General features: G+C 37.0%; 1 protein-coding gene across 2 annotated transcripts in view; it reads left to right on the top strand.

The window, feature by feature from the left end:
* The window catches only part of MARCHF1 (membrane associated ring-CH-type finger 1), an 867,095-nt gene that overhangs the window by 648,043 nt on the left and 202,371 nt on the right, over nt 1-16,681 (top strand). The window lies entirely within an intron of this gene.

The raw sequence follows: 16,681 nt of genomic DNA, 5'->3' as shown, positions 1-16,681 counted from the left end.
ATTGTGTAGAAATTTCACAGGTATTTAGTTTTTGCCCCAGTATTTTGCTGTTATAAAGAAGGCTACTGGGATAATTTGTGTACAAGTCTGTCTGCACATATGCTCTAATTTTCACTGGATAAATACCTAAGAATAGAATGAATCATATGGTAGATATACCTTTAATTTTTTAGAAGTTGCAAAACTGTTTTCCAAAGTAGCTGTCTCTTTATACATTCTCACCAACAGTATGTGAGGATTCCTATCTCTCCCTATCTTGCCAACACTTTAATGGTCGGGTCTTTTTGTTTCTTTCCTTGTTTGTTCTACTTTTAGCCATTTCACTGGGTATATAGTGGTATCTCACTGTGGATTTAATTTTCATTTTCCTCCTAGCTAATGATGTTGAACATCTTTGCATGTGCTTATTAGACATCCGTATGTCTTCTTGGTGAAGAGTTTGTTCAAGTATTTGTACATCTTTAAATTGAGTTGTTTATTTTCTTATTATTGTGCTTTAAAATTTCGTTGTATATTCTAGACAAAATTTCTTGATCTGATATGTGATTTGCATACATTTTTGCTCAGTGTTTTAGTACTTTTACTAGTGTCATTTGAAGACCAAGTCTTTATTTTGATTAAGGCCATTTGCTTATTATTGTTTTCTTTTATGAATTGTTCTTTTTGTATTTCACCTAACAAATCTCTGCCCAACACAAGGTTACAAAGATTTCTTCTGTTTTCTTTTAGAAGTTGTATAGTTTTAGATTTTACATTTATAGCAATCATTCATTATGAGTTAATTCATGAACAGAAAATGAAGGCTAGATTGAAGTTTTGGGGATTTTTTTTCCTTAAAAATAGTAACAATTTCCAGTGCTTTTTATTCTTTCGTATAGATCCAGATTTCCATCTCGTATTATTTTCCTTCCACTTGGAAGACTTTCATATAAGACTCCATCGGGGGCGGGGGGGGATAGAGAGAGAGAGACAGAGAGAGAGAGAGAGATTACGAGAGAGAGAGAGAGATGGAGTCTTGCTCTGTTGTCCGGGCTAGAGTGCAATGGTGCGATCTTGGCTCACTGCAACCTCTGCCTCCTGGGTTCAAGCGATTTTCCTACCTCAAGCTATTCAGCCTCCAGAGTAGCTGGGATTACAGGCATCTGCCACCATGCCCAACTAATTTTTGTATTTTTAGTAGAAACGGGGCTTCACCATGTTGGCCAGGCTGGTCTCAAACTCCTCACCTCAGGTGATCCACATGCCTCGGCCTCCCAAATTGCTGGGATTACAGGCAGCAGCCACCGTGCCTGGCTTCTTTAACATTTCTTATAGTGTAAGTCTGGTGGGGTGAATTCTTTCAGCTATTGTATGTCTGAATATGCCTTTATTTTGCTTAATATTTAAGAGATTTTTTTACTGGGTATAGCTGAAAGATTTTTTTTTCTTTTATTACTGTGAAAGTGTTGCTCCACTGTTTTCTAGCCTGCATTATTTCCAGTGAGAAGTCTGCTGACAATATTAGTTTTGCTCCTCTGTATATAATGTGTCTTTTGTCCTCTGGATGTTTAAACATTCTCTCTTTATTAGTAGGTTGAGACAATTTAATTATGATACGCCTTGGTATATTTTCTTCATGTTTTTGTACTTAGAGTTAATTGACTGTCTTGTATCAATGTATTTATAATTATCATCAAATTTGAAAAATAATTTTCTTTACTTCCTCTCTGTTCTTCACTAAGGATTCCAGTTACATATGTAATTGACTGCTTAGAGTTATCCTCCAGTTCACCAATGTTCTTTTTTCCATCTTTTTTCTGTCTATGTTTTACTTTAAGTGTTTTTTACTATGTCTTCAAGTTCACTGATTATTTTCCCTGCAATCTAATCTTACTGTTGCTACCATTCAGTACATTTTTTTACCTTATGTATTGTAGATTTCATCTTTAGAAGTTTGGTGACGCTCTTATCTCCTTCATATCTCTAGTTTTATATATTAATATTATATATGATTAATAACTAATCATATATTAATTCTATCATCTGTGTCATTTATATATAAGTTTTGAATGATTGATTTTCCTTCTCAGTATGGGTCATAGGACATATTTCCTGTTTCTTTGCATACCTAGTGATTATTTATTTGATGCCAAACAATGTGAATTTTACCTAGTTGGATATTAGATATTTTTATATTCCTAAAAATGTTGTTGAGCTTTGTTCTGGGATTTTGCTGTTAGTTGAAAACAGTTTCATCCTTTTAGGTCTTGCTTTTAGTATTTGTTAGGCCATATCAGGGTAGCATTTATTCATGGGTCATTTTACTCCATTACTAGGAAAAACTTCCTTAATACTTTAGCCAATCCCTTGTGAATTATAAGATTACCCATTCAGGAGATTAATAGCAGACACTATTCCTGGTTTTGTGTGATATCTAGGCACTGTGTCTACTAATCCTTTTGAGTGATTCCTTTAGGTAGTTTCTTCACATATATATGATAACCAATACTCAGCTAAATATTTGAAGATCCCCTGCAGATCTCTGGAGCTCCTTCACTGAGCCATACTGTCCTCTGTGGTACTAAGCTCTGTGACATCTAGCCTCCTTGGTTTTGTCACACTCTCCAAATTATCTTCTCAGCTGAGGGAACCTGCTAATCACTGCCTGGGTTTTCCTCACTATGCCATGCCCTGGAAACTTTCTCCAGGCAGGAAGATGGGATAATTGTAGGCCTCACTTTATTTGTCTGTCATCTGTCAGAATCAATGTCCTTTGTTGTTTACTGTCTTGAAAGCCATTGTTCCTTCTATTTTGTTGGTTTTTTCAGCTGTTCCATATGGGAAGATAAATCTGGCCTGTGTTGCTGTATTGTTGTCAACAATAGATGTCATTTCCAATTAATGCTGACCACGCGATGTTGCAGTTGCTAATGCTCATAAGGCTTTCTGTATTTCAGTGGCCTGAATTACTTTTAAAAAATGATTCCAGCTACTATGAAGAGAATGAATTGGATATGTAGAGGGATGTGCTTGGTCATAGGGGGCTTTGCTTTACTCTTTTTTACTGAAAATAATGTTTATCAGAGTTATGAATTAAGACATGTTTATCCTATTGTTTATCCTTAAGTCATTTAACTGGAAGAGATCATTCTACAAATGAATATACGTAGGTAAGAGAAGAAATCTACTAGCTAATCCCTGGGGTACTATAAGTTTTAGAAATCTGAAAAAGGAGAATAATTTAGCAAAGAAGACTATTACAATGGTTAGTGAAAATAGGGGATGGCATTGGGAGAGGGAGAAGCAATAACACATAATTGACTTTTATTGGTCTGTGATGCTAAGAACTCACTGAACCACAATTAGTAGAACAATTCATACTCTTTGTATGTGGAAGAAAAAATAAACAGGCTTTTAAAAGACCTGAGAAGACCTTTAGCTTACTCTTCAGGCTGATCATCAACACAGAGGCAACTTACAACAATCAAAAAATAAAGATAAAAATAGCAAATCTTGAATAAAAGGTAGAATTGGATTTCCAGAGTTACCACACAATTACACTCATATGTCTGCTTTTCAACAAAACAATCAGAAGGCATAAAAATAAATGAAAAAGTATGACTCATTCTAAAGAAAAATCAAACCATAAGAAATTGTTTCTGAGAAAATCTTGATGGTAGATCTACCAGACAAAGACTTTAAAAGAGCTGTCTTAAAAATGCTCAAATAGTTAAGGGGAGAAATGGAAAAAGTCAAGAAAACAACGTACAAACAAAATAGAAATAGCAATATAGAGCTAAGCAATCTGACACAACACCAAAAATGGATTCTGTAGATGAAAAGTACAAGAACTAATTACTAAATGTTAATTTAAAATTAACTAGGGCATGGCATAGTGAGGAAAACCCAGGCAGTGATTAGCAGGTTCCCTCAGCTGAGAAGATAATTTGGAGAGTGTGACAAAACCAAGGAGGCTAGATTTTAAATTAACATTTAGTAATTAGTTCTTGTACTTTTCATCTACAGAATCCATTTTTGGTGTTGTGTCAGATTGTCTTTGGAAAGTTTGATCAATCAAAAAATTAATTGATATAATCCACAACAGGTTAAAAAATATAAATTGTATGATCATATCAATAGATACAGAAGAAAATTGACAAAATCTAATAGCCATTCATGATAAAAATTCCCAGAAAACTAGGAATACAAGAAAACTTCCTCAGTGGGATAAAACTAACCTCATACTTAATGGTGAGAAATTCAGAGCTTTCCTGCTAAGATTAGGAACAAGGCAAGGCTGTCACTCTCACCATTGCTTTTCAGCGTTATACTGAAAGCCCTAGTTAATGCAATAAGACAAGAAAAGGAAACAAAATTATGTAATCAGGAAGCAAGAAATAAAGCTGTCTTTATTCATAAAATATGATTGTCTATGTAGAAAATCTGAAAGCATCAACAAAACCAAAAAGGCTGGAGCTAAGAAGTGATTATTGTGAGGTTTTAGGATACAAGTTTAATATATATAAATCAATTATTTTCCTATATACCAATAATTAACAATTTGAAGTTGAAACCACAACACCTTTTATATTAGCACCCAAAATAATAAAAGACTTAGGTGTAAATATAACAAAAGTAAGGGAGGAATCAATAGGAAAAAAAACCCAAAACTCCGAAATCAAAGAGGAACTACATAGAGAGATATTCCATGTTCATTATGAGAAAACTTAATATTGTTAAGATGTTAGTTTTTCCCTGATTGATCTATAGCTTAAATATACTCCAATCACCATCCCAGAAAGTTATTTTTTGGATATCAACAAACCGATTCTAAGAATATTCAACAAAATATTGATTCAGAGCACTGACACTACCTGACATTAGAGCTTCCTATTATAGCTACAGCAATCAAGACAGTAATAAAAAAGGGGGCGATAAAAATAGTGGCACAGCCTGGGCAACATGGCGAAACCCCATCTCCACAAAAAATACAAAAAAGTTAACTGGGTGTGGTGGCATTTGCCTGCAGTCCCAGCTACAGTGTGGTATTGTGAAAATGTAAACAAATAGATCAATGAAACAGAACAGAGAGCCCAGAAGTAGATCCACATAAATACAGGCTGCAGATATTTGACAAAGGAGCAAAGGGAATAAAATGGAATGAAAGTAGTCTTTTCTCGCTTGTAATCCCAGCATTTTGGGAGGCCCAGGAGGAAGGAGCACTTGAACCCAGGAGTTTAAGAGCAGCCTGGATAACATGGTGAAGCCTTATCTCTATAAAAGTAAAAACATAAAAATAGTTGGGCATGGTGGCATGCACCTGTAGTCTTAGATACTTGGGAAGCTGAAGTGGGAGGATCACTTGAGTCAAGGAGGTTGAGGTTGCAATGAGCCGTGATTGTGCCACTGCACTCCAGCCTGGGCAACAGAGTGAGACCCTCCCTCAAAGAAAAAAAAAAAAAAAGAAAGAAAACATCTTTTCAACAAATGGTGCAAGCATCACTGTAAAACTTCATGGCAAAAAAAAAAAAAAATGAATTTAGACAGAAACCCTACACCTCTCATGAAAATTTGCTCAAAATGGATCAAAGACCCAAATGTAAAACACAAAACCATAAAATTATTTTTTACAGGATAATTGCAGCCACTATTTTTACAGGATAAAATGGAAGAAAATATAAATGACCTTGGGTTTGGTTATGACTTTCTAGATACAATACCAAAAGCATGATTCATGAAAGAAAAAAACACAAACTGGACTTCATTAAAATTTAAAACTTCTCCGCAAAAGACACTGTCAAGATAATGAGAAGACAGGTCACAACCTGGGAGAAAATACTTGCAAGATAAATAACTAGTAAAGGACTGTGACCCAAAATGCACAAAGAACTCTTAAAACTCAACATTAAGAAAATGAGCAAATTCATAAAAAATGGGCCAAAGACATGAACAGATGGCAAATAAGCATATGAAGAGACGTTTGACATTTCATGTCGTTAAGAAATTGCAAATTAAAACGGCAATCCCACTACACATCTCTTAGAATGACCAGACCCAAAACACTAACAACACCAAATGTAGCAGGATGTGGAGTAACAGGAATGCTCATTTATTGCTAGTGGGAATGCAAAATGGCATCACCAATTTAGAAGATAGTTTGTGAGTTTCTTACTAAACTAAACATAATCTTATATAGTCCAGTAATTGTGCTTCTTTGGATTCACCCAAATGAATTGAAAATGTATGCCCTCACAAAAACCTACACATGAATGTGTATAGCAGCTTTGTTCATAATTGCCAAAGCTTTAAGAACAAGATGTTTTTCAGTAGGTGAATAAATAAATAAATGTAGCACATTCAGACAATGGAATATTAAGTACCTAAAAAAAGATCTGGTGAGCCGTGAAAAGACATGTAGAAAACTTAAATGCATATTACTAAGTGAAAGAAGTCAATCTGAAAAGACTATATCCTTTATTATTTCAATTATATGACATTCTAGAAAAGGCAAAATTATGAATACAGTAAAAGAATCAGTGGTTGCCAGAGGTTGGGGAGAGAGGGATGAATAGGCAGAGCACAGAAGATTTTTAGGAAAGTGAAACTATTAACATATAAAACTACAATGGTGGATACCTGTTATACATTTGTCAAAGTCCATAGAATATACAACACCACAAGTGAACTCCAGAGACTTTGGGTGATAATGATGTGTCAGCACACATTCATGAATTGTAACAAATGAGACAGGATTTTGATAGTGGGGAGGCTGTATATATGTAGGGATGGGGGATATAAGAGAAATCTGTATACCTAAGACAGTTCTTAAAAAGACTAAAAAGAAAAAATGGCAAAGATAAGTAGTAGCTTATATTTGTCATCAATTTATTACAATTTTACATTATTAGAAAATGATTGGAAATCATAAGATGTCATCCTAAACATAGTTTAGTAAAAATTAACAAAAACAGATACTAACTGTATGTTAGACTAAAAACTTTTACATAAAAATATCTCATTTAACTATTTCAGAGCAGGTATCTAATGACACACAGGCATGGGAAGGTTAAGTAAGTTTTCCAAGATTGCAGAGCTAATTGACAAATAATAGATCCAACACTAGAGCTGTGGACTTTCTGACTTGAGATTCTGTGCCCTGACATGCTGTTCTATACTGACTTACAAGCATAGACTATGAAAAGCTACAGGGTTTATTTTTAAATTAATTTTAAAGCACTTACTGAATGGAAAATGTATAATTCGTTATCACTTGAATTCATTACTTTCTATATTACCGTACTGTTTTGTTCATATTTTCTTTTTATGTCATTATTATTATTATTTTTTGGGGGGGGGACAGTGTCTCACTCTGTCGCCCAAGCTGGAGTGCAGTGACACAATCACAGCTCACTTCAGCCTCCACCTCCTGGGCTCAAGTGAACCTCCCACCTTAGCCTCCTGAGTAGCTAGGACTACAGGCGCATGCCACCACACCCAGTTAACTTTTTTGTATTTTTTGTGGAGATGGGGTTTCGCCATGTTGCGCGGGCTGTGCCACTAATTTTATCACCCGTTTTTATAATTCTTGAAATCTGAACTTCTCACTGAAATAAACTATAATGTTATGCCACTCTAGAACACTTAAGATTTTCTAGAGACCTTATAAATTAATATATGTTATTAACCTAAAATGTTTATTCTTATGTAACAATTAGCAACAAGATTGCTAATTTGCCTATTTGGAATAACAACAAATAAAATCTTTCTAGATTTGTAATAGTTTGTGGAACTAGTGTTGCTGTTCAACAACCAACTCAAACTTTGACAGTTCTGTGTGCTTTTTGATTGTTAAGTGACCCTCTTTTGCACATGGCTGCCTCCCAACCCTGCCAGCTGCCTGCAGGTGATTTTCACACTGGCCCCTAAAGCACCAGTCGTGGGTGTGGAGCTACTATAGTGTAAATGAGTCAAAACCACTACAATAACAAACACCACAGTATGTCCTCTGTACTCCTCAGCAAAAGGAGCATATCAATAATAATTTAACAGTATTCATTCTCTATACCTGTTTATAAGTTGAGCTTCTGCTTGTGTTTTCATAGGAATAATTAATTTGTCGGGTTTGCAGGATGCCTAATTTTAACTTAACTGTAATTCTGTCTAGCATCAACATCTAAGAATGTCAATATTTTCATCTGGAAAGTCATGAAATGACCCTTGCGTATACTCAAGAAATAATATGCAAGTTACTCAGTACAAATAAACATAATATTGTGCATTTTGTATTCTGAAACTTATTTTTAAAATTAGGACTAAATCTGAATTATCATACATATTGAATACTTGTTTTGTTGTTTGTTTTTTTTTTACATAAATTGAATTACGTTTACCAGATTTAAGATGCCTCCTGGAACATGTTGCCAAGTAAAGAACCATCATAAAAGTTCAATTTTGTTCTTCCATTAGGAGTTTCAGAAAGCTAGTTATATAAGTATATGGATTTTCCCGGTAATAAACAATAATTTACTGTGGACCACCAATATATTGATGACAGCACATATCCATCTTCTTGCATTATCTTGATGAAAATTCTGTACTTTACATTTTTTATGTTTGTCAAAAGTTTTAGAAAGTTAGTTGCTTCCTGGACTATATTATTATATCTAGATATCTAGGAAGTGTTGATTTTAATTCATCCCGTAGAGTGGTGTTTGAAAATTCGTTACATGTTTTAAAAATCTGCTTGTGGTCAAAGGCCTTAATGCCTTTATATTTTTGAGATTGAAGCAGAGCATTTTCAGCAGATATGCTAGCCTTATTTATTTTATTTTATCCCTAGTGAGTATTTCTATTATAAGAAATTCAGATGTCTTGAATAGTCATTAGTTCATAATTTTTTTGTTATAGTATGTACATATATTGGATATCAGTAATTTCCACTGAGATTAAAATTCAGCTCCTTCAGATTTTTGCATCTGGGTGGTAGAAATCATAGAAGCACTTTATAAACCCAAAGAAGCACAAATATACAAAAGAAAATACCTTTGCCTGGGGAGAGTCAACTAATATAGATTCAGTATAGCTTACAATACTATTAGTTCAGGTAACACTTTGAGAGCATGTCAGGCCACTGTTCTTGCAACCTCTTTTAAAAATTTCAGCTCATCTAGTGGCGGGCGCTTGTAGTCCCAGCTGCTAGCTACTCGGGAGGCTGAGGCAGGAGAATGGTGTGAACCCAGGAGGCGGAGCTTGCAGTGAGCTGAGATTGTGCCACTGCACTCCAGCCTGGGTGACAGAGCGAGACTCCGTCTCAAAATAAAATAAAATAAAATTTCAGTTTATCATCCTAGGTCAAGGTATGACTGCCTCTGATTAATCCAATACTGCTGTCAAACATTCATAAATAGCACCACATGGAAGAGTTGATAATATTGTATATTAAATCCAGATTATAATATACTATGACCAAAGTCCATTCAATGGTGTTTTATCTTTGTGGCTTCTAAATTAAACAATTTAAAAAACAGATGTGACTTTTTTCAAGAAAAATAAAATTAAATAAATTATTTGTGAATAAAGCAGTGTGTAGGCTGGGTGCAGTGGCTCATGCCTATAATCCCAGCACTTTGGGAGGCTGAGGCAGGAAAATTATTTGAGACCAGGAGTTCAAGACCAGCCTGGGCAACACAGTGAAACCTTGCCTCCACAAAAACCAAAAAGGTTTTTTAAAAAGTTAGCCAGGCAACACGGTGAAACCTCGTCTCTACTAAAAAAATACAAAAAACTAGCCAGGCGAGGTGGCGGGCGCCTGTAGTCCCAGCTACTCGGGAGGCTGAGGCAGGAGAATGGCGTGAACCCGGGAGGCGGAGCTTGCAGTGAGCTGAGATCCGGCCACTGCACTCCAGCCTGGGCGACAGAGCGAGACACTGTCTCAAAAAAAAAAAAAAAAAAAAAAAAAAAAGTTAGCCAGGCAAGGTGACATGTGCCTGCAGTCCTAGCTACTTGTGAGGCTAAGGTGGGAGGATCACTTCAACCTGGGGGTGGCAACTGCAGTGAACCATGCACTGCACTCAGCCTGGGTGACAGAGCATGACCCTGTCTTAGAAAAAAAAAAAAAAGAATAAAAAGAAAAATAAAATAGCATGTGAATTGTCATATACTTCCTGCCTACTATTCTCAAGAAAGACTATGCTAATATGTCTCTGAAACCAACATATAGAATTATAGTCCTACTTAATTTATGAAACATCTGTGATATTCCAGGCAGGTATTGTGTTAAAGAGAATAAATGTAATTGAAATATAGTCTCTTCCATTGAGAAACAGTTTACTAAGTAATGGTGGCAGAATAATACATGTAAACTTACCCCCAAGCTGATTTCATTAGCAGTAATAGCTATTTATGGACAATGAGTAGCCAGGATTTCTATTTAAAAGAAGTTTGAGTGCAGTAAGATAGATAGAATTGGAGCTAGAGTATTTGCATGGCAATTTGCGTAGCACACACAGTGTTTTAACTTCATTGTATATATATTTGGAATGGCCTCTATGTGTGTAATGGAGAATTGGGTTCTTCTTGGAAGTTGAATGGTTAAATATTCCATTTCCAAGCCACTGCTTGTAACTATTGCTCTTTACAGAAATATGTGCCAGAAATCCTACTGAACCCTCTATGTATGATATTTCTAAATATTAAAAACCCAGTGAAAGAATAACATGAGACATTGAACTATAAATCAACTGGCCCAAGATTCCATAGACTGTGGGTGGTGAACTGATTTATAATTTCAACTATGTACAATCTTACTGCAAATTTATTGTTATGCTTATTTGTTATTATAAGCATATGTGGTGCTCTTTCATGTCTTCATTTCCTCCCACCTGTTTACAATAGACACATATTTTCATTATGTATTGCCAACTTATGAAGACTTTTCTAGAAGTGACCAAGGTTCACTGAACCTTTGGTTGTATCATCCAGGTGAAAGTCTGAGGCCAACATCCTGTTCCACACTGCCCTTATTTCTACTGGGGTCTCACACCTCTCTCACTATCCATAGATGAGATCAAAAGGGGGTGGTTTTAATTTTTTTAATAAATATTTATAGCATATTTCTGAAATTAATTTTTTTACATTTAGAAGAAATGCCTTCAGAACTTCTATTTCTAACAGCTATGCCTTTAATGTAATGGCATACAGGCTGTATATAGGTAAGATGTAAAGCTCACATAAAATAAAAGATTAGTTATGCTACCATTTGTTTAGCACATTATGTTCCATGCTAACCACTTAATCCCATTTACTTACTTAATTCTTACAGCAATGTTGAGAGGACTGTATTATTATCAGGATTCTACAGATGCATAAACAGAAGTTATGAGTGGATAAGTAACTTGCCTAGGGTTGTACCACAAGTGGTATAGTTGGGATTTGGACCCAGGTATTTTGGCAAATTTTTTATTTATTGGTAAAATACTATATGAAATAATAATTCTCCAGTAACATTCCTATTTATTTCCTCTTGGATCTAAGAGAGTGGGTATGTATAAAGATTAAATTTGATGTTTCTTTAGGCCCTTAGTGGCGACTAATTTTCCTACCTTCTACTATTTGTCCAATAATTAATCCAATAATAATGGACAAGAATTCTAAAATTCTTATCTAGGGTGCAAGTTAAATTTGATTTTTTGTTTTTAAAATTAGCTTAATCTCAAAAAAAAAAAAAAAAAAAAAAGAAGAAGATAGCCGAATAGGAACAGCTCCGGTCTCCAATTCCCAGTGCGAGTGACACAGAAGACCGGTGATTTCTGCATTTTCAACTGAGGTACTGGGGTCATCTCACTAGGGAGTGCCGGACAATCGGTGCTGGTCAGCTGCTGCAGCCGGACCAGCGAGAGCTGAAGCAGGGCGAGGCATCGCCTCACCTGAGAAGCGCAAGAGTGAAGGGAATCCCTTTTCCTAGCCAGGGGAACTGAGACACACAACACCTGGAAAATCGGGTAACTCCCACCCCAATACTGCGCTTTAAGCAAACGGGCACACCAGGAGATTATATCCCACACCTGGCCGAGAGGGTCCCACACCTATGGAGCCTCCCTCATTGCTAGCACAGCAGTCTGCAATCTAACCATAAGGCAGCAGCGAGGCTGGGGGAGGGGCTCCCGCCATTGCTGAGGCTTAAGTAGGTAAACAAAGCTGCTGGGAAGCTCGAACTGGGTGGAGCTCACAGCAGCTCAAGGAAGCCTGCCTGTCTCTGTAGACTCCACCTCTGGGACAGGGCACAGCTAAACAACAACAACAAAAAAAGCAGCAGAAACCTCTGCAGATGGAAACGACTCTGTCTGACAGCTTTGAAGAGAGCAGTGGATCTCCCCACACGGAGGTTGAGATCTGAGAAGGGACAGACTGCCTGCTCAAGTGGGTCCCTGACCCCTGAGGAGACATCCCCACTAGGGGCAGTCTGACACCCCACTAGGGAGACATCCCCACTAGGGGCAGTCTGACACCCCACACCTCACAGGGTGGAGTACACCCCTGAGAGGAAGCTTCCAAAGGAAGAATCAGACAGGTACACTCGCTGTTCAGCAATATTCTATCTCCTGCAACCTCTGCTGCTGATACCCAGGCAAACAGGGTCTGGAGTGGACCTCAAGCAATCTCCAACAGACCTGCAGCTGAGGGTCCTGACTGTTAGAAGGAAAACTGTCAAACAGGAAGGACACCTATACCAAAACCCCATCAGTACGTCACCATCATCAAAGACCAGAGGCAGATAAAACCACAAAAATGGGGAAAAAGCAGGGCAGAAAAGCTGGAAATTCAAAAACTAAGAGTGCATCTCTCCCTGCAAAGGAGCGCAGCTCATCGCCAGCAATGGATCAAAGCTGGACGGAGAATGACTTTGACGAGATGACAGAAGAAGGCTTCAGTCCATCAAACTTCTCAGAGCTAAAGGAGGAATTACGTACCCAGCGCAAAGACACTAAAAATCTTGAAAAAAGAGTGGAAGAATTGACAGCTAGAATAATTAATGCAGAGAAGGTCATAAACGAAATGACAGAGATGAAAACCATGACACAAGAAATACGTGACAAATGCACAAGCTTCAGTAACCGACTTGATCAACTGGAAGAAAGAGTATCAGCGATTGAGGATCAAATGAATGAAATGAAGCGAGAAGAGAAACCAAAAGAAAAAAGAAGAAAAAGAAATGAACAAAGCCTGCAAGGAGTATGGGATTATGTAAAAAGACCAAATCTACATCTGATTGGGGTGTCTGAAAGTGAGGGGGAAAATGGAACCAAGTAGGAAAACACTATTCAGGATATCATCCAGGAGAACTTCCCCAACCTAGTAGGGCAGGCCAACATTCAAATTCAGGAAATACAGAGAATGCCACAAAGATACTCCTCCAGAAGAGCAACTCCAAGACATATAATTGCCAGATTCACCAAAGTTGAAATGAAGGAAAAAATCTTAAGGGCAGCCAGAGAGAAAGGTCGGGTTACTCACAAAGGGAAGCCCATCAGACTAACAGCAGATCTCTCGGCAGAAACTCTCCAAGCCAGAAGAGAGTGGGGGCCAATATTCAACGTTCTTAAAGAAAAGAATTTTAACCCAGAATTTCATATCCAGCCAAACTAAGTTTCATAAGTGAAGGAGAAATAAAATCCTTTACAGATAAGCAAATGCTTAGAGATTTTGTCACCACCAGGCCTGCCGTACAAGAGACCCTGAAGGAAGCCCTAAACATGGAAAGGAACAACCGGTACCAGCCATTGCAAAAACATGCCAAAATGTAAAGACCATTGAGGCTAGGAAGAAACTGCATCAAATAACGAGCAAAATAACCAGATAATATCATAATGGCAGGATCAAGTTCACACATAACCATATTAACCTTAAATGTAAATGGACTAAATGCTCCAATTAAAAGACATGGACTGGCAAACTGGATAAAGAGTCAAGACGCATCAGTCTGCTGTATTCAGGAGACCCATCTCACATGCAGAGACATACATAGGCTCAAAATAAAGGGATGGAGGAAGATCTATCAAGCAAATGGAAAACAAAAAAAAGCAGGAGTTGCAATCCTAGTCTCTGATAAAACAGACTTTAAACCATCAAAGATCAAAAGAGACAATTACATAATGGTAATTACATAATGGTAAAGGTCATTACATAACGGTAAAGGGATCAATTCAACAAGAAGAGCTAACTATCCTAAATATATATGCACCCAATATAGGAGCACCCAGACTCATAAAGGAAGTCCTTAGAGACTTACAAAGAGACTTAGACTCCCATACAATAATAATGGGGGACTTTAACACTCCACTGTCAACATTAGACAGATCAACGAGACAGAAAGTTAACAAGGATATCAAGGAATTGAACTCATCTCTGCACCATGCGGACCTAATAGACATCTATAGAACTCCCCACCCCAAATCAACAGAATATACATTCTTCTCAGCACCACATCGCACTTATTCCAAAATTGACCACATAATTGGAAGTAAAGCACTCCTCAGCAAATGTCAAAGAACAGAAATTATAACAAACTGTCTCTCAGACCACAGTGCAATCAAACTAGAACTCAGGACTAAGAAACTCAATCAAAACCGCTCAACTACATGGAAACTGAACAAGCTGCTCCTGAATGACTACTGGGTACATAACGAAATGAAGGCAGAAATAAAGATGTTCTTTGAAACCAATGAGAACAAAGATACAACTTACCAGAATCTCTGGGACACATTTAAAGCAGTGTGTAGAGGGAAATTTATAGCACTAAATGCCCACAAGAGAAAGCAGGAAAGATCTAAAATTGACACTCTAACATCACAATTAAAAGAACTAGAGAGGCAAGAGCAAACACATTCAAAAGCTAGCAGAAGGCAAGAAATAACTAAGATCAGAGCAGAACTGAAGGAGATAGAGACACAAAAAACCCTCCAAAAAATCAATGAATCCAGGAGTTGGTTTTGTGAAAAGATCAACAAAATTGACAGACTGCTAGCAAGACTAATAAAGAAGAAAAGAGAGAAGAATCAAATAGACGCAATAAAAAATGATAAAGGGGATATCACCACCGACCCCACAGAAATACAAACAACCATCAGAGAATACTATAAACACCTCTACGCAAATCAACTAGAAAATCTAGAAGAAATGGATAATTTCCTGGACACTTACACTCTCCCAAGACTAAACCAGGAAGAAGTTGAATCCCTGAATAGACCAATAGCAGGCTCTGAAATTGAGGCAATAATTAATAGCCTACCAACCAAAAAAAGTCCAGGACTAGATGGATTCACAGCTGAATTCTACCAGAGGTACAAGGAGGAGCTGGTACCATTCCTTCTGAAACTATTCCAATCAATAGAAAAAGAGGGAATCCTCCCTAACTCATTTTATGAGGCCAACATCATCATGATACCAAAGGCTGGCAGAGACACAACAAAAAAAGAGAATTTTAGACCAATATCCCTGATGAACATCGATGCAAAAATCTCAATAAAATACTGGCAAACCAGATTCAGCAGCACATCAAAAAGCTTATCCACCATGATCAAGTGGGCTTCATCCCTGGGATGCAAGGCTGGTTCAACATTTGCAAATCAATAAACATAATCCAGCATATAAACAGAACCAAAGACAAGAACCACATGATTATCTCAATAGATGCAGAAAAGGCTTTTGACAAAATTCAACAGCCCTTCATGCTAAAAACGCTCAATAAATTGGTATTGATGGAACGTACCTCAAAATAATAAGAGCTATTTATGACAAACCCACAGCCAATATCATACTGAATGGGCAAAAACTGGAAAAATTCCCTTTGAAATCTGGCACAAGACAGGGATGCCCTCTCTCACCACTCCTATTCAACATAGTGTTGGAAGTTCTGGCTAGGGCAATCAGGCAAGAGATAGAAATCAAGGGTATCCAGTTAGGAAAAGAAGAAGTCAAATTGTCCCTGTTTGCACATGACATGATTGTATATTTAGAAAACCCCATTGTCTCAGCCTAAAATCTACTTAAGCTGATAAGCAACTTCAGCAAAGTCTCAGGATACAAAATTAATGTGCAAAAATCACAAGCATTCTTATACACCAGTAACAGACAATCAGAGAGCCAAATCATGAATGAACTTCCATTCACAATTGCTTCAAAGAGAATAAAATACCTAGGAATCCAACTTACAAGGGATGTAAAGGACCTCTTCAAGGAGAACTATAAACCGTTGCTCAGTGAAATAAAGGAGGACACAAACAAATGGGAGAACATACCATGCTCATGGATAGGAAGAATCAATATCATGAAAATGGCTGTACTGCCCAAGGTTATTTATAGATTCAATGCCATCCTCATCAAGCTACCAATGAGTTTCTTCACAGAATTGGAAAAAACTGCTTTAAAGTTCATATGGAACCAAAAAAGAGCCTGCATTGCCAAGACAATCCTAAGTCAAAAGAACAAAGCTGGAGGCATCACGCTACCTGACTTCAAACTATACTACAAGGCTCCAGTAACCAAAACAGCATGGTACTGGTACCAAAACAGAGATATAGACCAATGGAACAGAACAGAGTCCTCAGAAATAATACCACACATCTACAGCCATCTGATCTTTGACAAACCTGAGAGAAACAAGAAATGGGGAAAGGATTCCTTATTTAATAAATGGTGCTGGGAA

This window comes from Trachypithecus francoisi, unplaced genomic scaffold (genome assembly GCF_009764315.1).
Source record: "Trachypithecus francoisi isolate TF-2019V2 unplaced genomic scaffold, Tfra_2.0 Lachesis_group1, whole genome shotgun sequence".
Lineage (NCBI taxonomy): Eukaryota > Metazoa > Chordata > Mammalia > Primates > Cercopithecidae > Trachypithecus > Trachypithecus francoisi.
The sequence above is the reverse complement of the archived record's forward strand: the minus strand, read 5'-3'. Positions and strand labels throughout refer to the sequence as shown.